Raw genomic sequence first — 21,039 nt, 5'->3', positions numbered from 1 at the left:
TTCTTCCTCAATTAATATACCTATTCAGATCGCTCCCCATCCTGGTTCCCAATTGGTATTTTTCCAAACTACAATCTTTGCTTAATAGGTTCTTATGGAAAGGAAAAAAAGCTAGATGGGCTTTTAAAAATTCAGTGATGTCTAGGAAAGTGGGGGGAGTGGGCAATATTGTGATCAAAGATTACTACCTCGCATCCATTCTTGCACAATTAAGATCATGGTTTCCTGAATCACCGAACCCTAGATGGCAGGAACTAGAAGAGAACCAAATTCCTAATAAAAATCTCTACAATTATTTAATGATACAGCCCACTAATGTATCTTGCAACCATTCTTTAGCCCCCCCCATGAAAGCTTCACTTCAAGCCTGGAATACACTTATAAAAAATCATTCATCGAACTCCCTCGTATCCCCGTTACAGATCCCTATCACTAGCTTGTCTGGCGTTATACCAGACCTTCGCATAAATTATTGGGCAGACCAAGGCATAACACACATTGAAGATCTTAGATTAGGCCCCACGATGAAAACATTCAGAACACTACAAATTGAATACAACTTAGAACAGTCTGAGTACTATAGATACATGCAGATATGTCATTTTATTAAAACTACCCCTCCTCTTTCCATCCAACTCCCTTGGAGAATAAAATTATTCCTCACGAAGCAATCCACCTCTATCAAAGGAATTTCACTCTTCTATAATGCCCTAAACGATAAGCTGACATTTGTTAAACACTCTTATATCGAAGCTTGGGAACGAGAATTAAAACAATGTTTCACCCCGGCACAGTGGCAAAAAACACTTCAGATTACGTACTCCTCCTCTAAGTGTATTAACTTATGGGAACTAACACAAAAAATACTAATGCGTTGGTACTTAACACCACATAAGATATCTAAGTTTGACCATAATACCTCTCCAATGTGTTGGAGAAATTGCAATCATATAGGTACTCTATACCATATATTTTGGGATTGTCCAAGAATACGTACACTATGGGAAAAGATATTCGACATAATAGCACAAATAATAAATCAACAGATTCAACCTAACCCTGGCCTAGCTATTCTATCTTTAGACATAGACTTGATCCCTAGAGTTTATAGGAAGATAGTATCCCATGTTCTATTAAGCACCAGATTAATGATTACCAGACACTGGAAAGCTCAGGAAATCCCTAAAACTACTGAAATAATTACAACCACTAACACACATATTACGTACGAAAAAATGTTTGCGTCATCCCAAGGTAATTTTCAGGTTTCAGGTTTATCTTTGATGAAAATTTAATAAAAACTATTGAAACAAAAAAAAAAGAAAGAGGTAAAGCAACTTGGGGAGCAGTGACATTTTTGTTGCATGTAGTCTCCCCAATCAAGAAAGGTCATGTCCAGTTTTTGAGGTCCTCGGTCAGTCTGTTATACATGGGGGGAAAGTTAGCATCATAAAGTAGTTCTACCCTAGGTGTGAGTTCAACCCCCAAGTATCTGATGGTGGAGCTGCTCCACTTAAATTGAAATGCGTTTTTTAAATTGTCTGCTACTGCTGTAGGTACATTCACATTCAAGATTTGGGATTTTGAAAGATTAACTGTCAGGCACGAGGCCCTGGAGAATTGGTCTAGTAGTTTACATATGTTAGGGAGAGAGGTGGTTGGCGACGTTATGAATAGTAAAAGGTCATCCGCAAACAGTGTGCATTTGTGCATCTGCTGGCCACTGAACACCCCCCTAATGTCCTCGTTGATGCGAATGGCTATAGCTAGGGTTTCTATGGCTATCACGAATATAAGGGGTGATAGGGGGCAACCCTGTCTGGTTCCTCTGGCTATTTTTGTAGTGTCAGAGTAATAACCCTGCATTCTTATTTGCGCTATTGGGTTGGAATATAGGGCTGAGATTAGGCCCATAAAATTCTGCACAAACCCCCAGCGTTGTAAGATATTGAATATGTATGACCATGAGATGGAGTCGAACGCCTTATGGAGATTGAGTGACAGTAGTAATCCCTCTTGGTGTGTTCCCTGGGGCCAGCCTGACTGTAAAATGGAGATAATATCTATCGCTCTGTGAATTTAATCCGGATCTTGATGGCCTGGGATGAATCCCACTTGATCCTTGTGGACGTATAAACCTATAAAGGAGGCCATACGATCCGCAAGGATTTTTGTTAGAATTTTCAGGTCGTTTTTTATCAAAGATATGGGCCTATAGTTTCCCACCTCTCCTTGATCTTTGTGGGGTTTAGGAATTACAGATATATAGGCTGAGTTGAGTTGGCTATCTAGGGGTTCACCATTTGTTTTGGCGTTAAAGAAGTGTGTGAGGTACGGGGCTAGTGACTGTGCAAATGATTTATAATAGGGTATAGAAAATCCATCAGGGCCAGGAGCGGAGCCTTTCTTTAGCCTTTTGATGACATCTAGTACTTCCTCTTCTGTAAATGGGCATTCTAAGATATTGCGGTGTCTAGATTCTAACCTTGGGATTGGTAGTGATTCCAGGAAAGATGTCATTGAAGACTCATTGTGTTTATTACCTGAGCTGTATAACTTCTCAAAGAATCGATGGAAGGTTTCCATGATTCGTTGTGGGTTGGTTGTGTGGTGATTGCCCGTGACGCGTATTTTGGGAAAGTGTCATTGTCTTGGTTGGGGATTCAATTTGGCCACTAACATTGAGCCGGGCACGTCCTTCTGGTGGTAGAATTTAGCTCCACTCCATCGAATTTGTTTTTCAGCCTTAGATGTGAGAGCGAGATTGAGGGACAACAGCGTCGCATCTGCGGGGCTATGGATACTCGTTTAGGGTCCCGCTTGTGAAGTTTTCGCATGCGTGCAAATTCTGTTTCTAGTCTTATGTCAATCATGTGTGCCTTCTTTGCCTGGGATGACATTTGGATCAGTTTGCCTCGGATGGTGGCCTTGTGAGCTGCCCAAAGGGTTTCTGCCAAAACCTCTGTTGACGAATTTAACTGAAAGTATTCTTTAATAGCTTTTTCAATTTCTGCGACTCTGGCCGGGTCGCTAAATAGGGATTCGTTTAGTCACCACTGCCGTAGATTAGGACAGCTGGAGCTGCATTTAATTGTAAGAAAAACCATGGAATGGTCTGACCATACCGTGTCTCTGATGGTCGACTTGACCATATCCGGGGCGTGAGCTGTAGATATAAAGATGTGGTCAATCCTGCCATATGTTTCATGTGGATGGGAGTAGTGCGTGTAATCCCGTGTGCTTGGATTCAGTTCCCTCCATGCGTCTGTTAGACCATGCTGGTGAATCCATTTGGCAATTTTAAGGCTTCTCTTGGGTGGGCAAATGAGCTGAGAGCCTGGGAGTCTAGTTTTATCTAGCCCCTGGTCAAGGGTTATGTTTCAGTCCCCTCCACAGATGACTGTCCCGCCCACCATAGGGGTTAGTTTTTTCGGCATATCTTGAAAAAACGTTGTTTGGCCCTGAATGGGTGCATAGTAGGAGACGAATGTGTATAATTGTTCATCTATTGTGCCTTTTAACAGAATAAATCTTCCATCTGGGTTCCTGTATTCTAATTGTGGTGAGAACTTACAGTTCTTAGATATGATGATCGCCACTCCTTTGGTTTTGTCTTCAGCGTTGGCTAGGAATAGGGATGAGCTTCGAGTTTGAGTCAAACTCGTGTTCGACTCGAACATCGGCTGTTTGCAAGTTCGCCAAACAGCGAACAATTTGGTGTGTTCGCGACAAATTCGAATGCCGCAGAACACCCTTTAAAAGTCTATGGGAGAAATCAAAAGTGCTAATTTTAAAGGCTTATATGCAAGTTATTGTCATAAAAAGTGTTTGGGGGACCTGGGTCCTGCCCCAGGGGACATGGATCAATGCAAAAAAAGTTTTGAAAACGGCCATTTTTTCAGGAGCAGTGATTTTAATAATGCTTAAAGTCAAACAATAAAAGTGTACTATCCCTTTAAATTTCGTAGCTGGGGGTGTCTATAGTATGCCTGGAAAGGGGCGCATGTTTCCCATGTTTAGAACAGTCTGACAGCAAAATGACATTTCAAAGGAAAAAAGTTATTTAAAACTGCTTGTGGCTATTGCATTGCCGGTCCGACAATACACATAAAAGTTAATTGATTAAAAACAGCATGGGAATTCCCCACAGGGGAACCCCAAACCAAAATTTAAAAAAAAAATGACGTGGGGTCCCCCTAAATTCTATACCAGACCCTTCAGGTCTGGTATGGATTTTAAGGGGAACCCCGCGCCAAAATTAAAAAAAAAAAAAAACGGCGTGGGGTCCCCCCAAAAATCCATACCAGACCCTTATCCGAGCACGCAACCTGGCAGGCCGCAGGAAAAGAGGGGGGGGATGAGAGAGCGTCCCCCTCCTGAACCGTACCAGGCCACATGCCCTCAACATTGGGAGGGTGCTTTGGGGTAGCCCCCAAAACACCTTGTCCCCATGTTGATGAGGACAAGGGCCTCATCCCAGCAACCCTGGCCGGTGGTTAGGGGGGTCTGCGGGTGGGGGCTTATCGGAATCTGGAAGCCCCCTTTAACAAGAGGACCCCCAGATCCCGGACCCCCCTGTGTGAAATGGTAAGGGGGTACAAAAGTAACCCTACCATTTCGCTAAAAAAGTGTCAAAATGTTAAAAATGACAAGAGACAGTTTTTGACAATTCCTTTATTTAAATGCTTCTTTCTTCTTTCTTCTATCTTCCTTCATCTACTTCTTCTTCTTCTGGTTCTTCTGGCTCTTCTGGTTCTTCCTCCGGTGTTCTCGTCCAGCATCTCCTCCGCGGCGTCTTCTATCTTCTTCTCCTCAGGCCGCTCCGCACCCATGGCATGGGGGGAGGCTCCCGCTCTTCTCTTCATCTTCTTCTCTTCTTCTCTTCTTCTCTTCTTCATCTTCTTCTCCGGGCCGCTCCGCATCCATGCTGGCATGGAGGGAGGCTCCCGCTGTGTGACGCGTCTCCTCTTCTGATGGTTCTTAAATAACAGGGGGCGGGGCCACCTGGTGACCCCGCCCCCCTCTGACGCACGGGACATGACGGGACTTCCCTGTGGCATTCCCCGTGACATCACAGGGAAGTCCTGTCAAGTCACCGTGCGTCAGAGGGGGTGGGGTCACCGGGTGGCCCGCCCCCCGTTATTTAAGAACCGTCAGAAGAGGAGACGTGTCACACAGTGGGAGTCTCCCTCCATGCCATCATGGATGCGGAGCGGCCCGGAGAAGAAGATGAAGAAGAGAAGAAGATGAAGAAGATGAAGAAGAGAAGAAGATGAAGAGAAGAGTGGGAGCCTCCCCCCATGTCATGGGTGTGGAGCGGCCCGAGGAGAAGAAGATAGAAGACGCCGCAGAGGAGATGCTGGAAGAGAACACCGGAGGAAGAACCAGAAGAGCCAGAAGAACCAGAAGAAGAAGATGATGAAGGAAGATAGAAGAAAGAAGAAGCATTTAAATAAAGGAATTGTCAAAAACTGTCTATTGTCATTTTTAACTTTTGTACCCCCTTACCATTTCACACAGGGGGGGCTGGGATCTGGGGGTCCCCTTGTTAAAGGGGGCTTCCAGATTCTGATAAGCCCCCTGCCCGCAGACACCCACAACCACCGGCCAGGGTTGTGGGGATGAGGCCCTTGTCCTCGTCAACATGGGGACAAGATGTTTTGGGGGCTACCCCAAAGCACCCTCCCAATGTTGAGGGCATGTGGCCTGGTACGGTTCAGGAGGGGGGGTGCTCTCTCATCCCTCCCTCTTTTCCTGCGGCCTGCCAGGTTGCATGCTTGGATAATGGTCTGGTATGGATTTTTGGGGGGACCCCACGCCGTTTTTTTTTTTTTAATTTTGGCGCGGGGTTCCCCTTAAAATCCATACCAGACCTGAAGGGTCTGTTATGGAATTTAGGGGGATTCTACGTCATTTTTTTTTAAATTTTGGCCGGGGTTCCCCTTAATATCCATTCCAGACCTGAAGGGCCTGGTATGGAATTTAGGGGGACCCCCCGCGTCATTTTTTTTTTTAATTTTGGTTCGGGGGTTCCCCTGTGGGGAATTCCCATGCCGTTTTTATGAATGAACTTTTATGTGTATTGTCGGACTGGCAATGCAATAGCCGTGAGTAAAATGGAGTAAAGTGTGGTGCTGCGCTAATCCCAATGAGATTGGCGCATATTGGCTCTGTGCTCGTGAGCGTCTTATAGTGCACCAAAATAGGCTTTACAAATATAACAATAAAAAAATAACCTCATATAACAAATGTGTCCTTGAGTGCTGATAGTGTGTATGGTCAAGGAAATCGTAATAAATACGCAATAAATAATAGTAAATATAACATGCAAAGTTGTTAGTGCTTAAATATCACAGTAGCAAACATAAATGTATGGGTGCATATAGCTACGGTAAAAATAGCAGCTGGCTAAAACTATCACCAATCGCCAACTAGCTAAAAACAATATAAATCTACACATTCATAAGTGCATATATAGCCAAAGTGCATCCAGTGCAAGTTAAATGTGACTAAGTGCACTTTGGCTATATATGCACTTATGAATGTGTAGATTTATATTGTTTTTAGCTAGTTGGCGATTGGTGATAGTTTTAGCCAGCTGCTATTTTTACCGTAGCTATATGCACCCATACATTTATGTTTGCTACTGTGATATTTAAGCACTAACAACTTTGCACGTTATATTTACTATTATTTATTGTGTATTTATTACGATTTCCTTGACCATACACACTATCAGCACTCAAGGACACATTTGTTATATGAGGTTATTTTTTTATTGTTATATTTGTAAAGCCTATTTTGGTGCACTATAAGACGCTCACGAGCACAGAGCCAATATGCGCCAATCTCATTGGGATTAGCGCAGCACCACACTTTACTCCATTTTGTTTTAACTGGGGACAGGCTGTACCCCATTCGGTGTATGCTGCTTTTCCCTGTGTTTATTGAGATTGGGTGTCCCTCCTCCTCTCTCCCCAACCCCGTTCACGATAGCGCAGGAATACCCCACAATTATCTAATAGCCGTGAGTAGTTTTAAATTACTTTTTTCCTTTGAAATGTCATTTTGCTGTCAGACTGTTCTAAACATGGGAAACATGCGCCCCTTTACAGGCATACTATAGACACCCCCCAGCTATGAAATTTAAAGGGATATTATACTTTTATTGTTTGACTTTAAGCATTATTAAAATCACTGCTCCTGAAAAAACGTCCGTTTTTAAAACTTTTTTTTGCATTGATCCATGTCCCCTGGGGCAGGACCCAGGTCCCCAAACACTTTTTATGACAATAACTTGCATATAAGCCTTTAAAATGAGCACTTTTGATTATTCATGTTCGTGTCCCATAGACTTTAACGGTGTTCGCGTGTTCGAACGAACTTTTTTCCTGTTCGCATGTTCTGGTGCAAACGGAACAGGGGGTGTTCGGTTCATCCCTAGCTAGGAAGAACATTGGGAATCCTGAGTGGATGAAGGAAGGATTGTACCGCCCCGGAAAGTGGGTCTCCTTTTTTTTCTGAGAGTGCATGTATTGTAGAATTTTGAGTCGCTTGACTGGGGAATTGATCTCCTGCGTATTGTGTGAAGCAACCCGCAGGGGAGGAGAGGGTATAGTGCGGTCAGCCATCGAGCGAGGGTGAGAGGCCCTCTTTTGCCACCATGTCACCTACCTCAGAGATTTTCGTGCAGTTCTTATGACATCCGTTCCAGTAAGAGTTGCTTTCGCTAGTTTGATCAGTGAGTGCAGATGGATCGTGGAGTCTGGCAAAACGGGAAGAGAAGAAAAGGTTAATAGGTAAAAGGAAGAGAGTAGGAGACAGGAGAAGAGAAGGAGAGCCTTCTAGAGACTCTGATGGACAGAAGAAGTAGGCAAACTTGCTGTCCATAAAATATACAGTTAAATCAGCCTCCCCTAGAGGGGCTGAAATCCCATCAAATGGCCTTGAGAAAATCGAAACCATTGGATAGGTGGAGCGCAACATCGCGTCACCTCGGTCAAGGTACACTAAAACTTAGAATTGTAAAAACTTTAAGGTAAAAATAACCGACTATGACTCATATTAAGCTTAAGGGAATGTTGGACCTTAATATTGGGTAACGGAGGGGGGGGGTTGGGAGAGGGGGGGGGGCCTTCGTTACAAAGCACATGAGGGAGAGGGGTGGAAGGGATTGGGGTAGTAGGTTTGTTCAGGGGGAGAACAAATTAGAAGACCCAGATTCATTAGTGTGGAGGTTGGTACGGCCTCTTGTAATTTTTCCACTATGAATTTGGGTCTTGGTTCTGGAGATCCAGAAAAAAATCAAGGTAGGGGTACATGAATGTTTAGGTTCAAAAAAGCATTTATGAATTCCTTTGAAAAAATGTAAAAAAGATTCACAAAAAACATTCAGGAATAGTTCAAAACTGGTGAGTTTGTGGTGCTTGAGAAAAAAAAAGGAAAAAAGAAGGGGGAGAGGGTGTAAGAAGCATTGCAAAAGTCACAATGTGCTGTGCAGCTTCATAAAAAGCCTGGTCATACCAGGGGCAAAAGCAAAAGGGAAGATGTGTGTAAAAACTGTCCTCCAGTAGATTCAGAGAGTTCTTCCTACCTTGGTTTGCTTGAAAGTAGATTTGCTGATTTGCTGTTTTTAATCTACTTATGTAAGTTTTCTACCTTTTTTTATTAAACTGTCCTGCCAGTATTACACTATGGTCAGTTTCTTTTCATTCACATGCCTGTGAGATGAGAGTTTGGGGTCCTTGCTACATCCTCTTAGCCACGCTGTATGCAGTCAAGTCACACCAGCTGGATTTTCCCATACCAGGACGGAACATAGGCTGGTTTTTGCTTGCCTTGTGGTAAGCGCAATATTTGTGCGGTGGCGGATCACTGAGTGTGGTGTCTCTTTCATCTTTACCACCAAGTCTGGTTGTGTCCATTCATGGGCTACTCTCTGTGACTGATTTCGGTCAATTATCATATATAAAGATTTCCATCTATCACATATGGACATCACTTTTTAATTCACAGTTATATGTATGGACTTATATATATTTTTCTGATTATCGCAATGTTTCACATACATACATTAATTTTCTAACAGAGGTTTTTGGGACATCGATATAAGAATATTTCACATATCCTATTCATATATATTTTAGTGCGGTTATTTCTATTTCTTTTGTCAATTTGGTGCACATCTCACTGTTTAATTGCTGCTTTTTGGGGGGTTCATCAATTTAGTGGTAGCGCAGTATTTTTTCTTGTTTTTTAGACTTGTTCCATATCAGTGAGATGGGGTTGGATGGTGTTTGTCGTTTGTGGCTCCTGAGTGGAGATTAGGTGGGGTCTGAGGAGGACCCAAGTTGATCAATTTCAGACCCAGTAGCAATTTTTTGCCTTCCTGGAGATTGGAGAAAGGGTAAGTCTTGGACTTGAAAGTGAATCGGAGGGCAAACGGGAATTCCCACCAGTATTTGATTTCTTTCTGGGAAAGGACTGTCAATAATGGTTTCAGTGATCGTCTTCTTTGGATAGTTGATGGAGATATGTCTGCGAAGATTTGAATCGGATAGTTTAGGCAGAGTAGAGGCATTTACTTGCGGGATCTTTTATGATCTCTTCTTTAACAGTATAAAAGTGAGGCTTCACCACTATATCCTTAGGTGCTCCATCTTTCCTCGAGGGTCCCAGTGCTCTGTAAGCTCTGTCCAATTCCATTTTATGTGCGGGAATGTTGGGGATAAGACTCTTAATGAGATCATGAACCACTGCTGTTATGTCGGTTACCAATTCCGGGAGTCCCCTCATTCTGAAGTTGTATCGTCTCGATCGGTTTTCGAGATCATCTATTTTAGACAGGGCCTCATCTAGTTGTTCTTGCAAGACCTGTATATGCTCAGTATTTTGATTGGTCTTTGCCACTGTGGCTTCCATCTTGTGTTCCATAGCTTCCATCCTGTCTCCCAATCTTTGAAAGTCTTCTTTTATATCACCTGTGATTTTTGCTGCCACAGTGGTTAGTCCCTTGTCCAACAGTGCAGACAGTTTATGAGTGAGTCTGAAGCTCCCTGCATGTGATGGCTTGGGGAGGTTGGGTAGGCCTCATCAAGCCTCATGGGAGAGAATAGGAAATCTTCCATTGTGTGTCCTATAAGGGATTCTGTGGAGGCAGGGGAGGGTGCCACATCATGTCTAATACTCACTGCGTGTTCCGTGGGTATCTGTTGGGAGGCTTGAGCTGTGATTGCAGAGGAATACTCCTCCATTTCAGTACATAGCTGTGCTGAGGGATGCGCCGCAGCCTCCATCTTGAAAATGAGTGGCTCCATTCTCAGGCTAAAGCTCGGCCCCAGGTCCTGTTTGACCGAGCCCCTGGGCATATAGGTATTCCCGGGCTATTCCCCAGCTGGTGATGCGGTCTGTTGGCGTCCCGCTGGCCGTAGTCAGGTGCTGCATGTGTCGTTAGGCCTAGGTGAAGGCCGCACATGCGCTCCAGGTTTATGTTTTAAGGGTATGAAGTGTGGGAAGTGAGGTTTAGGGTTTGGGGTACCTTGACATTAAGTGGTATTGGTTTAGATGTACAAAGAAACATTCAGGAACAAATTTACATTGAACGTAATTAGCTTCCAGTAAGGTAGTGAGATAAACATCATAATAAGTAATAGAATATATAACCTTATGCATAGGCTTGAGTAATAACCTATTTCAACTAAGATGTTTCGGAGACTGTCGGACTCTTATATCATCCCCCTTTCTCTCTCAGCTGGCAGGTGTATCTGGGAGTTCTGCTTGGGTTTGAAATGTATGTTCTATTACAGTAGAGAGAGGAGTCTGTCTATATGCACCCATGTTGACTGGTACAATTTGTGCCCTTAGTTGGTGACAACAGGGTCTCGCCATGAGTGATTTACAATACTTCACGGCCTCTAACAAATCTGAGGGGCAGAGCGATCTTATGGGGTGCTTGTTTATGAGCTAAAAGTTTGGGGGAGATGTGTATTACCTGTAAGGGACAAAGATATATAAGAAGCTTGTTGAGTTGTAGGGAAGGATTTAGAATCAGCTTCAATCCCCTTGTGTGAGTGGACAGTATGGTGTGGGGAGGCTTCTTTTAATGGTCCTAAAGTGTATGTGGCTAGTTATCCTAATACCCAAGCTCTGTTAGTACTGAATTTACATATTTTACCTTCCTTCTAGTTTTCCCTTTACAGTCTTTTAGAAAAAGTAAAGATGAGTACATTTGTTGAAGAGGTTCTGGGGGGATAATAGGGGAAGTGGCAGTATACTGCTATGATAAGTTCTCCCAGTTAGGTAAATGTTTTCTGCTGGTTTGCAATTGTGGGGGTTTCAACAGTAACTGAGCAAGAGATGATTGAGCTTTAAAACCGCAGATCCAGGAAGAGTTCTTTGTGGTCAAGTTCCCTGAGGGATGCCGAGAGTCTCTGGGGATCCGGTGCTTTAGCAGAAAAAGGGGGACAAGCAAACAAACAGTTCAGGTAGAAATAGGAACAAGAACAGTTAGGAGGTATCTCAACTCACTGAACCAAACATGAAAGCTAAGGTGGGTTGCTTTTGTGCATCCTGGTATCCCGCCACGGGGTGGTGGCAACCCCGAGTTGTGCGAGGGAAGGTCTCTTCTTGATTGGCGGTCTCCAGGTGATGCTTGTTTACATCAGTATTTCCCCATTCTTCCTCTCCGTGTGACGATCGCGGGTATCCCCGCGGACTTCGAGTCCGCGTGACCCGCAATCACACTCACAGAGGAAGCGGCCGGCGTGCGTGTGCCTGCAAACCGCTTTTTAGCTCTTGCCTCAGGCAGCCATCTCAGGTCAAGTCCAAGCCACGCCCCCATTCTCTTCTTCTTTTATAGGATAATAATGAAGCTGCTTTGCTAGTGATACTGATGGAGTTATGGCAAATGTATTTTAAAAGACATTTTTTTCTAGTGATATCAAGAATATTATTATAATGCTTGCTGTTTTTTTTTGGGCAAGTTACCAGAACACCATTATCCTATAGTTTTTAAGATCAAAGATACAACTATGTTGGTGCCCCTTGTTAATTTTACATTGTATTTTTTTAAATGTAACTGCCTACTCCCAAACTGTCATTTGAAGTAAAACACATAGCCAAGTATTATTTTACACAATTGTTTTATTGTGCAGAAAAAAAAGAAAACAAATTAAATTAGATATGCTATCTGCCATCCAAATAAAAAGAACTTAACCAAAAAGTGCATTCTATGCATACAAAGATATAGAATATATAACAAATAAAATCATTATTAAAAAAAAAATAATAAAAATTAGTAAGTGGTGAAGGGGTTAAAATCCCCAGTCCAGCGGCCTTGTTGGGGGTCTTGTGGCTGGTATTGCAAACAAAGCCTGGGGAATGCCCAGGAAAAAACCAAAGCCTACTTACCACCAGCTCGCAGACAACCAAATTGACCTGTCTAGCAGTACGCGTTAAAAACAGAGGTTTAGTCCGCACGCATTTGCAAATGCATGCATAAGCCACAGAGCCTCGTCACGGCACCCTGATATCTGTGGTCCTAACACTAAAATATGAGTGTCCCCACAGTGGAGGCACATGCATTCTGATGGATAAATGCTGGCAGGTGGACTGAAGGGCAGCCCATCCCTTCTTAAAGGTACAGAAGCACACCAGACACCCAGCAAATAGCACCATGGCTGCAAAGGTGCTGGTGCATTTCTGGACCAATAAACACACCAAGGTGATCTCAAAAAACTTGCCACCGCCTTCATTTATAGCTGGCTATCGCAGTAAGCGGCTTTGGAGGGCTACAAACAGATGCAAACAAAGCCTGGGGAATGCCCAGGAAAAAACCAAAGCCTACTTACCACCAGCTCGCAGACAACCAAATTGAACTGTCTAACAGCACGCGTTAAAAACAGGGGTTTAGTCCGCACGTATTTGCAAATGCATGCGTAAGCCACAGAGCCTCGTCACGGCACCCTGATATCTGTGGTCCTAACACTAAAATATGAGCGTCCCCACAGTGGAGGCACATGCATTCTGATGGATAAATGCTGGCAGGTGGACTGAAGGGCAGCCCATCCCTTCCTAAAAGGTACAGAAGCACACCAGACACCCAGCAAATAGCACCATGGCTGCAAAGGTGCTGGTGCGTTTCTGGACCAATAAACACACCAAGGTGATCTCAAAAAACTTGCCACCGCCTTCATTTATAGCTGGCTATCGCAGTAAGCGGCTTTGGAGGGCTACAAACAGATGCAAACAAAGCCTGGGGAATGCCCAGGAAAAAACCAAAGCCTACTTACCACCAGCTCGCAGACAACCAAATTGACCTGTCTAACAGTACGCGTTAAAAACAGGGGTTTAGTCCGCACGCATTTGCAAATGCATGCGTAAGCCACAGAGCCTCGTCACGGCACCCTGATATCTGTGGTCCTAACACTAAAATATGAGTGTCCCCACAGTGGAGGCACATGCATTCTGATGGATAAATGCTGGCAGGTGGACTGAAGGGCAGCCCATCCCTTCTTAAAGGTACAGAAGCACACCAGACACCCAGCAAATAGCACCATGGCTGCAAAGGTGCTGGTGCGTTTCTGGACCAATAAACACACCAAGGTGATCTCAAAAAACTTGCCACACCTTCATTTATAGCTGGCTATCGCAGTAAGCGGCTTTGGAGGGCTACAAACAAATGCAAACAAAGCCTGGGGAATGCCCAGGAAAAAACCAAAGCCTACTTACCACCAGCTCGCAGACAACCAAATTGACCTGTCTAACAGTACGCGTTAAAAACAGGGGTTTAGTCCGCACGCATTTGCAAATGCATGCATAAGCCACAGAGCCTCGTCACGGCACCCTGATATCTGTGGTCCTAACACTAAAATATGAGTGTCCCCACAGTGGAGGCACATGCATTCTGATGGATAAATGCTGGCAGGTGGACTGAAGGGCAGCCCATCCCTTCTTAAAGGTACAGAAGCACACCAGACACCCAGCAAATAGCACCATGGCTGCAAAGGTGCTGGTGCATTTCTGGACCAATAAACACACCAAGGTGATCTCAAAAAACTTGCCACCGCCTTCATTTATAGCTGGCTATCGCAGTAAGCGGCTTTGGAGGGCTACAAACAGATGCAAACAAAGCCTGGGGAATGCCCAGGAAAAAACCAAAGCCTACTTACTACCAGCTCGCAGACAACCAAATTGACCTGTCTAACAGTACGCGTTAAAAACAGGGGTTTAGTCCGCACGCATTTGCAAATGCATGCGTAAGCCACAGAGCCTCGTCACGGCACCCTGATATCTGTGGTCCTAACACTAAAATATGAGTGTCCCCACAGTGGAGGCACATGCATTCTGATGGATAAATGCTGGCAGGTGGACTGAAGGGCAGCCCATCCCTTCTTAAAGGTACAGAAGCACACCAGACACCCAGCAAATAGCACCATGGCTGCAAAGGTGCTGGTGCGTTTCTGGACCAATAAACACACCAAGGTGATCTCAAAAAACTTGCCACCGCCTTCATTTATAGCTGGCTATCGCAGTAAGCGGCTTTGGAGGGCTACAAACAGATGCAAACAAAGCCTGGGGAATGCCCAGGAAAAAACCAAAGCCTACTTACCACCAGCTCGCAGACAACCAAATTGACCTGTCTGGTATTGCCACTGCTGTGGTTGGTGGGGTGGCTGTGGTGTGTGGGTTGGCTGTGGAGGTGGGGCCACAAAATCAGAAATGTGGGTGCTTTCTGAAATTTGGCCCCTCACCCATTTGTTGAGGAGCTGCAGGATATGTTCCTCACACCTGCTTCTTTGCTCAACAGCCATCTGCCTTAATTTATTGGCCGTCACACAGCCAAATGTCTCAGCCTTATCTGGGTCAGTACCGAGTGCAGTAGTGGCCTAGCTGAGAAAGGAAGCTGTGGCCTCCACCAGATTCCTGCTCTTCCTGGCCCTTTTAGAAGGAGGGCATAAGGGAGGGATCTGGGACTCTGTCTGGCTGCTGGCTCCTCCAGACTGATACTTTCCTGTGTATGAAAATGGGACATATATAGAATTTTTTTTAGGATTTGGTCATCAATCACACGCAATTTTGATCTCCTCACTATTGCAAATTGAACATGGAGGAAAAGAAAACACTATCATTCTGACCCCAGCATTTTTCATTCTTGTTCAAATCATTTTTGGTCACTACTGTCTATTGATATGGAAACCACTTTGTTAAGGCAGAAATATTATCCCAATAATGTCTAGTTATCATCATTGTATTTTTGGATACAAATATGTTCAACAATGCTGTACCTGGGTCAAGCTGGGCTCCTCCACATCTTCATCCTGCGCATCAGGACCTGTGTGGACCTCAGGAGCTGTGGCCTCAGCAGACGTCGAAGGGAGTGTAGACAGCAATGGCCTGGGTTCTATCTGGTCTGTCAAAAACTGCAGGCTGTGGTAATACCACAGCCTGGGGACATATAGGTCATCTGCTGCTGCTCCAGATCTCTCCGATTCTGGAACCTTGTTCAGCTCCATTTTAAATGTACTCCTCAGGTTAGCAATCATTTGCTTTGAATTGTTGGTGTCTGCCCTGGGGTACACATGTTTGACCAACTTGACCAGTTTCTCTAAAGCTGCCTTCCTCAATATTTTATTTGAGTAATTTCTACCCTTCACCTTCCAGAGACAGGGCAGCTCCCGGTACAGGTCAATGAATTGGGGTAGAAATGCAGGCGAAGTAAATTTATCCGTCATGATAAATGATATGATGCCTGCAAGACAGAACACAAGACAAACTATAATGTCTGGTTTAACCTTGTCAGAAACCATGGAATCAGACTGAGACAGAAGTATAGTTAAATCACACTTGTTTAATAATAAAAGTAAATAGAACAAACGTACTGAAAACATAGCCAGAGTTCAGGAACCTGAACGGATAGTCAGACAAGCCAAACATCAGGGAGCCGGAGATGAGACTAGTAAAACAGCAAGCAGGATCTGGAGCCAGAAGGGATGTCAGCCAAGCAAGTCTTTTAACAGGAATGTAGGACAACGTCTCTGTGAAGTTGACTAAGGCGAAGGCAGAGCTCCTCTGGACTGGACGGGCTTAAGTAGGCAGGACTGACAAGCAGGATTTCAGCAACAGCTGAGTAACTGTGGAGAGATAGGAGCTGGAAATTATCCGACAGCTGAGCGGCCAGCTCAAAGAAGGAAGGGCTGAGCCCAGCCCTGACAAACTCATAAGCTGGTCTCAATATAGGCCTCAATCTAAGCATTATAGGCCACTCCCCACCTACACATACATACATCAGATCATAAAAAAGTAAGCAATATTTGGATATAAACTATAAGTATATGTGTAAATTAGCTGTCTGTGCATGTTCTTTCTACAAGTAGCTTTAGAGAATTCTATATAAGCTTTTCTAAAATCTTTGTATGACTCCAAAGATGAAGGTAAATATAAAGCATATATGATCATTCTTATTTGGTCATGTTTTTGGCTATTCCTTTTTTTTTGGAACTTATTGTTTTTTCTTCTTTCAACAGGGAGGCACAAAAGAAGGAGGCTCCAGCCAAGCCACCACAAGGGACAAAGGGAGGCTACCCTCGCTCGGGCCCCAACAGGGGAGGAAACAAGGCCTTCTTCCCCCAAAAACATAAGTGCCAATTTCAAACACACTCATTTGGCCACTGACAGGGATGTTTCTAGGTGATCCAAAGGCCATGGGCTTAGGGCAGAACTTAAGGGGTAAAGAACACTTTCTGGTTGCTGCCTTGCTCATCAGTGCCCATTAATGCAGCCTTGCCAGTGTAGACATGGGTAGAAGAGAGGCCCCGGGGCTCTGTCACACAAAGTCATGCCTGCTAGGATGGTCATCATATATGAGGGATGGGGGGCAACTGCAGGACTTTTTCAATGTTGGCATTTGTCAAGTGCTTGCCCTCTGGAAAATGTCATCACCTTCCCTTTTCTATGCATTTTTCACAGAAAAAAACACAGAGTGCAACATGGTGGAGTCCACTAGTCAGGAGCAAATATTGACATCAGACCAAGTGCAAGGTTGGTCAACTAATGGATGCTAGAAACAGATGTGACTTGGGGTGGCTTAATAAATGGTGTATTGTTTCTTTTTAGAGAAAAGTGAGTGTGGTCAGCTCACCCAGGATGTTTCTTTGGAGCCATGGGATCTGACTCCTGTACCCAGAGCATACATTGCCATTGTGGACGTCAAATCCCCTGGCACAAGTCACAGTGAGGGCCAAAGCGAACCAGAAGAGGAAAAAAGTATTCAGGAGCCTCTTGTTTGCGCAAGCAAGTATTCTTGGAATCTTGCTTCAAATATGTATACATGTCGAGTGTTTAGATGTCCAAACCAAACACCCACTCCACACATTAGCAAAGTAGGTAGTGCCTTAATATTAGCATGAAGAAGGAAGAGGTGGAAGGAGCTGGCAGTGTTGCTAGGTAGTTTGGGAGACCCAGGCACCAGGGCCAAGATTACAGAGTAGTTGCAGTGTGTACATTCCTAGTAGTGTAGGTGTCTGAAGGGCAAGCAGGTTGCAAGCAACAATAGACTGGGTAGGTATTTCCTTAATTTGACTAGGAACTTGACCATAACTCACTATGTAGGGCCTCAGCCACTTGACCATCGTTCCCTTAATACTTTTTACTCTTCTTACTAGGTCATGATCTTCCACAATGTACTATTGGCAGAATGAATGCAGATATGTTGCATTGTTTGAAGGAATTAGAGCAAATCAAGGAGGCTGCCACTGCTTTACAATGAAGAATAAGATTTTGTGGACATGCTTACCAAATTTGAATTACCTCTTGCCTGGTCTGAAGTTTATTGCTCCACTTGTTAGCTCATGTTTGCCCTTTTACTAATTACCATGTATTTATGACTTTTATATGTGAAAATTTAGGGAGAGAACTCAGTGTTTCTACACTCCACTCCTCTAGGTGCACCACCAGGTCCTGTTTTCTAGATTTTCCTCAGTCTGTGCAAATTACTAACAGTGAAAATGACAACATCACCTGTGCCAAATTCAGGAAAATTCAAGACCTGGGTTTGCATCTTGAGGAGGAGAGTTGGGAAACACTACTCTAACTAATGTGAATTGTAATGTTTATGTGTTTTTTAAAAATCTAAAATGCAAAATTTAAAGGTGCACCCAAATTGGGCCTTAACATTCTTATTTTCCCCATGATCCCATGCTTAAAATGTGTGTAGTTCCATACATCTATTTTTCAAAAACCCCAACACACACAGTGTGTCAACATGTGCTATATCCCATCACAGGGTATCAATGGACGCGTTTTGGGGGTGCAACCCCTTCCTCATAACTAAAGTAGCTCAGAGGAAGGGGTTGCACCCCCGAAACAGGTCCCTTGATACCCTGTGATGGGAGATAGCACATGTTTTTTTTTTTTTGAAAAAGTTTTTATTATGCACAACAAGTATACATATCACACATATTACACATATTCCATATGTTCCATTAGCATAGAAATTCCAGAAATATAACAGTCATATTACAGGTTTAACATATGTCCTTCCCATCATCAATTCTGTCCTATGATAGTAGGATTTTTTTTAAACAATACACCCCCCCTCCCCTCCCCTCCCTCCCCTCCTTCCCCCGGGATGTCTGCATTTCGGTACTTTTGCCCATTCTCAAGAAACAAAAAACCATATCTAGCCCATCTAGGAAGGGGAAGCAAAACAGTCTATTATCATCTCTCCAGAATTTAACTCTATCACTCATAGAGCATACTAGGGCGCCTCCACATCCAGAGTATTCTCAGAGTCTATCCACCTAGACCACACTTTCCTAAATTTCTTGGTAGCCCCTCTTGCCTCGTAGGTCATTTTATACATCATTAAATCTGCGTTTATTATATTAATCCACATCCCTAGCGTCAATTGTTCCTCATGTATCCATCTCCTTGCTATGAGCTTTTTTACACCAAAATACAGGATCCTTAGAAACAATTTAGTGTGGGCATTCAACTCCTCTTGATCAAAAATCCCAAGCAAACACCTCATAGGAGAGCAAATATTCGGTAAAGCAAACTTATCTGATATAAATTCAGTGACCTGAGACCATAACGGTCTCACCTTCATACATTCCCACACCATATGTGCAAATGTGCCCTCCTCCTTCCCACATTTATGACATATAGCAGAGTCTCTCCTATGCATTCGATGTAATCTGGACGGTGTATAGTATTGTTGGTGTAGATATCGATATTGAATCATTCTGTCCGTGGAGGAGATAACAGACACCAAAAAAGTGTCCAGTACCTCCTGCCACAGCTCCTCCGACAACTCCGGGACGATCACCTCCCATCTCCCCCTGGCCTTGGAGGTCAGAGCTACCTGACCCGGACCCACCGCCCCGTAGTATCTGGAAATCCTCTTTGACTCATCAGGGTCAATCAGTACTCTTTCCAGGTCTGTATTCTGGACACGAATCTCAGACCCTCCGAACTGAGTGTATGCTGCGTGTCTCAGTTGTGCATATCGGAAGAGCCAAGACCTCGGCACTCCAAATTGCTCACGCAACTGGGTAAACGTGCACAAACGACCATCACTACAAATTTGGTGGAGATATTTAATACCGTATTTTGCCCATGACCCTGGGCCATCAGAGAGTTTCATAAACTCCCCCAATGATCGATTGTACTACAAAGGACTGTTAGGAGATAGCCATAAGGGTTCATCACCCCGTCGCTGAGAGCACAGGTGAAAAACCCTTCCCGGTAGCGCCATCACTGAGCCTATCTTCCTACCCGGAACCCCCCTCCTATATAAGACATTCTGCAGGGTCTCCCGCGATGTGGCAATTGCAGCCTCCAACAAGGCAGTGGCATTAGGTGTCTGTGGAGACAACCGCCAGTGCAGGAAAGAGAGCTGTGAGGCCATAAAATAGGAGCGCAGATCCGGAAGGGCAAGTCCCCCCAATGTAACTGGTAGTTTCAAAACCTTTAAAGAGACCCTGGGAGCTTTAGACCCCCACAAGAAACTTACAATAATGGAGTCAATATTCTTAAAGACCCGCAATGTCACGAAGACCGGGGAGTTCGAGAGGATATATAGAAACTTTGGCAGGAAGATCATCTTAAATAGATTTATCCTTCCCATCAGGGTGATCGGTAAATTCTGCCACCTTTGAACTTTTTCCCGAAACTTCCCCACAATTGGCGACAAATTGGTCTCCAGGAACTTGGAAATGGGGAGCTGTATCTCAATTCCCAGGTATCTGAAAGATGGAGATAATGGAATGGGGCATCCCAGTGGAACAGTCACCCCCTCATCTATAGGGAAAAGAGAAGATTTTTTCCAATTTATACGGAATCCAGAGTAATCTCCAAACGTCTGTATCAGTCGGAAAGCCTCCAGAAGCGAGGGTCCTGGATCCTGGAGATATAGCAGCATATCGTCTGCATAGAGTGACACCCGCTCTTCAAAATCCCCGATCCTCAATCCAGCCAACTGTGTACTAGACCTCAGTTGTACCGCTAAGGGCTCAATGGCCAGGGCAAACAGTAGGGGTGAAAGTGGACACCCCTGCCTGGTGCCCCGAAAAATGGGAAAGGAATCTGATATAATACCATTGACCCGTATTCTAATCAATGGGTCCGTATATAAAAGCCGGACCCATGAGATGAACACTGGGCCAAAACCATAAGACTTCATCAATTGAAACAAATACGGCCACTCAACCGAGTCAAAGGCCTTTTTTGTATCTAAAGAGGCCACCACTCTAGTCCCGGAGTTGTCATGAGCCGTCTGAAGATTCAGGAAAAGCCTCCTGATATTCATCTGAGTGCACCTACCCTGAATAAATCCTGTTTGGTCTGCGTCCACCAGCTTAGTAATGACTGACTGCAGTCTGCTTGCAATTATTTTGGCCAATATCTTTGTATCAACATTCATCAGCGAGATCGGGCGGTAAGAGTCACATTCCCGAGGATCTTTCCCCCCTTTAGGTATCAGGACTACCAAGGCTTCCCTCATAGAAGGGGGCAACCCACCGCCCATCCTAGCCGCATTAA

Source organism: Aquarana catesbeiana, linkage group LG01, assembly GCF_042186555.1.
Source record: "Aquarana catesbeiana isolate 2022-GZ linkage group LG01, ASM4218655v1, whole genome shotgun sequence".
NCBI lineage: Eukaryota > Metazoa > Chordata > Amphibia > Anura > Ranidae > Aquarana > Aquarana catesbeiana.
The sequence above is the reverse complement of the archived record's forward strand: the minus strand, read 5'-3'. Positions refer to the sequence as shown.